We start from the raw sequence: 6,442 nt of genomic DNA on the forward strand, positions 1-6,442 counted from the left end.
AGCAAGGTGCTGCTCTAGTAACTACCTAATATTGGGAATGGTTTGAGATTGGGTAAGGAGTAGAGAATGGAAGAGTTTTGAGGTGCCTAATAGTAAAAGTCTCTATGCTTTGAAAAGACTGTTGGTGGAAATAGAACCATTAAAGGCAATTCTGACGAGGGCCCAGAGGAAGTGAAAAGAGCTATCACACCAAAAAAGGTGCAATGTTGGGAAGCAGTGGCAGAGACCTGGCAGGACCAGGAGGATGTGAGACAGCGCTAATCCATAGGAGCAAGAGAGCCAAGTGCCTTCCCTTGGGGAACTTCCTGTAGGAGTCGGGTGCCTCTGAGCATTTGTCAGTGAAGCTAAGCTTGTACACTCACAGAACCAGAAAGCCTTAGGGCAGAAGCTAACTGAAAGAGTAAGGTTTCCCCCAAGGCCGTATCACTAGAGTTAGAACGCATCTTCATCCTTCCCAAGCAAGGCAGAGGTTGAGGCAGCCCAAGAGGTCTGAGGGGACAAAGGACTGAGAGGCCAAGAAAGCAGGAAGCAGAAGCTGAAGAGACCAGGAGCCCAGGTAGAGCCAGAAACTGTGGACCCCAAAGGGTGGAACCCCCGTCGGTTGGGCTCTGTCAGAGTAAACCAGCCTCTGGCAAAGGGTTGGGTTGTGGCATCATGGGTTTCAAAGAATCAGCTTCTCCCCAACTTGATTTGGGAGTGTGGGGTTGCAGGAAGATGAGCGCAGAGCCCCAGACTGAGGGGGCAGGGTTGTCATGCCCAAGATGCAGAAGGACTGAGCCTCCCCAGCCAAGAGGTCAGGATCACCACTCAATCAGACTAAGAGAATGAGCTTTCCCAGACTTGCTGTCCCAAGGGGCCTAGAAGGTAAAGCTGAAGCTTCACCACTGCATTTTGGAAGTAGAAAACTTGCATTCTAGATTCACAGATGAAGAAGAATTTTGTCCCAGGATGGAATATGAACTGAAAGTTGACTTAAGATGTTTGGGATAATATGATGAGGTGAACATGATTTGCATGTGACAAGGACGTGGAATTAGAGGGACCAAATGGTGGAATGTCATGGATTGAACTGTATCCCTCACAAATATGTCAATTTGGCTGAGTCTTGATTCCTAGTTCAGCAGTTATGCAGCTATGCAACTTGGCAGTTTTATGTCATGATGCAATCATCCTCCATACTGTCATCTGATGTGATCAGCCAAGCAGTTGATGCCAAGGCATATAGAAATCTCCAAAGAGCACTGGAGCCCACAGGGACCCTCCCCCAGAGCCATCAAAGAGAGAAAGCATTCTCCTATAGCAAGTGTCTTGTATTTGGATCTTGTCTCCTAAACTGTGAGGAATAAATTTGCTAAAGCTATCAACTTGGACTGTTTCTGTTCGAGCAGCACTAGATGTCTAAACTGACATAAACCTCTGTATAACGCTTCACTGAAAACACAGTAAAATGTGTGTGTATATTTTAATGCAATGTCATCACTCTATCAGACCACACAAGCAATTAAAGTGACAACGGTACAGAGACCAAAGCTCATTACTGGTTACTAGGGGTGAGATGCTGGGGAAAGGAAGAGAAACTGCTGAGGGTACAAATTTCTGGTAGTTTGTGGGAAAATTTGGAAAAGGACAGTGGTAATGATGGCATAATATGACAAACAGGACCAATGACATTGAATACACATGTAAAGATTGAATTGGCAAATACTTTGTTGTGTATTTTTACCCTCCTCACCCCCAAAAAAATTTTAAACAATTTGTGTGACTTATTTACACATTAATCTGAGAACCAAAGCTGTTCTTTTACCAGCATCCAGGGGCAAGGAGTAGTATGAGCAGAACAGTTTTCCACTGCACACAGCAATCGCTTCCATACACGAACAGCCAGGGACTGCTCACTCCTGCCTCCCCTGCTGGGCTGGCTTTGTCCTTGAGTGTTCCCTAGGCCACACGCTCAGAGGCTCCTCCCTAAGGGGGCCTGGTCTGTCCTGCAGGAGCCCTACTTTTGTGCTACAGGCTCAAAAGAAATTTCTCCTCACAGTCCATTCATCTTCCCTCAGTTACCAATTCCAGTGCTGCTCAGTTCGTGGAAGAGCAGTGTGGGCCACCTTTGACATAATCCTAGGCGGGTAAGCATTCACCACCCTATTCAGCCACATCCTCGCTTAGTGGTTTCTCAAGCTCCCTTCCTGATGGTCACTCTGGGGGAACTCCAGCCTGGATTCCCACCCCTGCTCAGCAAACACTAAGAAATAACACATTCCTCTTCTCCTTCCCCAGCAAACCCAAACCCATTGCTGTAAGATGGACTCTTAACAGGAATGGCCCCCTCCGACCAAGGGCAACTGCCCAGGGCCTTCCTAAGGCAATCACCTTTCTGGGAGCCCTGGTGGGGCAGTGTGTACTTCATGGGCTGTGACACTTTATGGTCAGCAGTTTGAAACCAGCAGCATCTCCAAGGGAAAAAGAAAACTGGGCTTCAATGAATGTACAAATGCGCTTTACACAATGGATGGATGGATGGATTGTGATAAGAGTTGTATGAGCCCCTAATAAAATGATTTTTTAAAAAACCAGTTAAAGTCTTCAAAACTCACAGGGGGTTGCTAATGAATTAGCATTGGCAGGTGAGTTTGAGAATTTTTTTTTTAATAAATCGTTTTATTGGTGGCATTTACATTGTGGGGGGAGGTCAGATGCACAGGCACTCCCCCCCCCCAGGGCAATCAGTTGCCAGACAGCAGGGGGCCCTGCTCCCTGCTGTTAAAGACAATGGACAGGCCTGCAGTCATCTATGTGGTTCCTGTAGGTGGGGTTTACACGCTACTGATAATGGTTCCTATGGAGACCCAGGAACAGGTTAAAGTTGAGCTGCCGGTCCTGAATCTGGGATCCACCCATCTTGTCACATGTATACCCCAGTCCCTCCTCTTCCTGTTGCGTGTATGTCCCTGGACCACCCCCTCATTACTGTGTAACCTATAGTGTAACCCCTTCCCTGTGACGGATGTCTTTACCTGTAATTAGTGGGTGTGCATGCCCCCAAAAGGTATATAGGTGGGGTCAGCAATATAGATCTCTCTCTCACTCCCCTCTCTTCCCCCTCCGCCCCCATCCTCTCTCCCTAGTTCTCTTGCCCTCCTTCCCTTCCCCCTCTCTCCACGTGGACCGCCAAGCTGAGCGGAGGTGAGCAATGCTACCATGTAATGTGTCTAACTGCATTATTGTATCTCTCATGCTCTTGATGACTTTAATATAATACTTCTATATCTCAACTGTACAATTGCACTTACTGAAACTGTGGGTAGTAGTAGTGGTGGGGGCTGACCCCCGATCCACCCCCAAACAATACTACATTACATCATAGCAATTTGTACATCAATTGTATCAAGCACATTTGTAACATATGTTGCCATCATCATTTGAGTTTGAGAATCTTTATGGGAGTAAACTGCCACATCTTTTCCCCTACAGCACTGCTATGAATTTGAACCACTGACATGTCATTTAGCAGCGGAGTGCTTTAACCAGTGCCACCAAGACTCCTCCCCCAACAAGCCTGTTTTTTAGGTTGTGTGTGTGTGTGTGTTGATTGCACTCCTCAAAATCTGACAGCACTCTTCTCAGTTCCTCCCTCTGTCCAGCATCTCCACTGTCCTTCTTGCTTATCCTTTCCTGCCTCCTGAGCTGCAGCCCCTGATCTCACCTGGTTGACTGTTCACAGGGACGTGTCCCTTCCTGTCGCCATTGTTCACCTGGTAATGCAGTCTGTCATCACAACAAGTGCCTTGGAAATGCACGCTCAGATCATAGGGTTAGCTGCCACCAGTTAGCCCAACTCACCTACACCGAGGGAAAACAGAACAAACCATCGCTCAGTCTTGCCCCACCCCCGAAACTGGTTAAGAGTCACATTTAGTCACAGGGTTTTCATTGGCTGAATGCTTTTGGGGGGCGATGTGGGGAGTTGCCATGCCTTTCTTTCTAGTCCATCTTAATCTGAAAGCTACACTAAAACATGTGCAGGTGAGAATTCTGCCACTGACCCGAGAGGTCCCCCTCTGGCTTTGTGGGCCCAGGAACCCGAGAAAGTATTGGCATCCTGCTCCCACAAAGAATGAGAAAGCAAGTGGATGATCAATTCATTATCGCCTGGTGCAGATAGATGTCCACACCGCAACAAGTGCACCCTGGCAGCAGGCTCCCTCAGTAGATGTGCACCTTTTTGTCCTGAGAGGCTTGTCAGGATTCCCAAGAAAGGCGCACAGTGCCCCAGATGCTGGTTCTGGAGCTGGAGGGCCCCGTCTGACTTCTCTGAATGTATGACCCTGGACAGGCTGCCGAGACTCCTGATACCCTGGCTTCCTGTTTATAAAGTGGGAGAACAGGTTGGTGTGATGCTGAATAACACACCCAGCACTCAGAACCCTACGTACTTGTTCTTCTTTAGAGACACTGGACCTAGAGTTTGTCCTACAGCTAGACACACACACACACACACACACAGAGCCTGGGGGTCACTGGCTTTCCAAGACATGTGGTCACAGGGGCGTGACACATGCATGGCTCGAAGCTGGTAGAGTCAAGTACTAGCTTTTTGCAGAAAGGCTGAGGCTTAGAGCTAATCTGCAGGTCTCAGGCCTCAGCTGCTCCTGGAGGGTGAGGAGGTCTCTTAGGGCAACAACATGTCAAATTCCACGGGGACTTCATCTGGGCATGCTCAAGGCTGGGTACGTGAGCCCCAGCACACACATGCACACCTACTCCTCCCCAGATGGGTATCTGTGTACCTCAGTGTAAGTGAGCATCCAGGCCCCGTGCTGATGGCCCAAGCAGCTCAGAGCTGGTCTGGTCTGCAGCGTGGACTGGTACCTGAAGGGCAGGCATTTTCCCTGGAGCAGTGCGCATTTACCTAATCCAAGAGGGAAGAGAGTTTTGTTTAGAAGGAGCAAGGCAGACGGTCTTTGTGACGGCCTAGGTAACAGCAGAACAGGTGAGAACAGGTACTTTCGGCTTTGGGATGTCCACTTTGGAGAGTCCTGTACACGCGCCCGGGGCTGGGAAGCTGGTGTTTGCTGTGGACAGGAGGACACGGGCTTTGAAATGTCCTCGTGGCACAGCGACTGTGGTCCCCAAGTGAGCAAGGAGGCAGTCTTCCTGCCTTCTGTGACCGAGCCTCGGAAGTCGTACACCATCATTTCTGCCAGAGCTATTCCTTGGCAGAGACTTACGAAATCCCGTCACATGAAAGAGGAGACCTGGTCTTCCCCTTTATAAAGGAGAAGCGTCAAAGAAATCAGGCGTGCTTTAAGATCAACATCACCTTTCGTACACAAACACGTCATATCAAGCTTCAGGATTCCCCTCAACTCCATTTCTTCAAAACACTGACGATTCATTGATTTTTCTAGGCATCCAATGTTTCTCTAACTGCAGGCAGGTTTCCAGAGAGGATGCCCCAGTCCTCAGGCCCCAGCATTCCCATTAGTCTGGGCATGAATGGACCACATGAGACGGCTCAAGTGCTACCGGGAGCCACTCCCCACAAGGCTATGTATGTTGTGAGTGAGTCTATTGCCTGGCTCACTGGGCCCTTAGGCCTCCCCCCACTTCTGGGTCCCATTTTCTTCAAGCCACCAGGGCTGCTCCTACCACCCTCACCAGGAAGTGTCCCATCTACTACTGTGGCCCCCAACCTGCCCCAGAACCCCCCAATACACTTTAGCACAAGAACTGGCATTTCTCATACTCCGTCTGCACCTGAACAGTGGGCCCCAGGGGGAGCGATGGTGGCTGCCACTCCCTGAGGTCCAACAAGCTCCCGGCGGATGCTGAAGGTGTTGGTCCGGGGACACACTCTATGAGTGACAAGAACATGGATACGGCAGTGGTTCTCCAAGCCGAGTGTGCTCAGACTGTACCATGGCTGTGGGTTCTGAACATGTGGGTAAAGCCTGAGAACTTGCACCCCAAACACTGGTTGCTTCTCCCAGCATGGGGACCGCATGTTGAGAAGCACGGACACAAGCGATGTCCAGTAGCTACCCCAAGACCTACCACAGACTCCTAGAGTACGTGGGGCAGTGGCCTTGGAGGACTAGGCACCTGCACGTTCCTCTGCTCCACAGGTGGGCCGTGATGGGTCTGATCAGCCTCGCCAGCCTCAGTCAGAGCTGCGGAGGGGCTGGGGACAAAGGCTCACTGTGGTGAATATCATCCCAGGTCCTCCCTATGTCTGCCTCCAAGGTTCTAGGGAGGTGTCGGGCCTCAGTAGGAGTAGGGTGCTGGGGTGGGCGTCCCTGAGACCCATTGCAGGCAGCCTCACTCACGACCAGATGTGCCCCGCTGGCTGAGTCAGCAGACCCCACACAAGCCGCATGGCACATCTCCATTTCATGCAGTATCAGTGCCCTTGCTCGGCATTCACACCCCAGACCCTCCATCA

The sequence above is a fragment of the Echinops telfairi genome, unplaced genomic scaffold (assembly GCF_000313985.2).
Source record: "Echinops telfairi isolate 266 unplaced genomic scaffold, ASM31398v2 ScPeMD7_5592;HRSCAF=6446, whole genome shotgun sequence".
NCBI classification, from domain to species: Eukaryota; Metazoa; Chordata; class Mammalia; order Afrosoricida; family Tenrecidae; genus Echinops; species Echinops telfairi.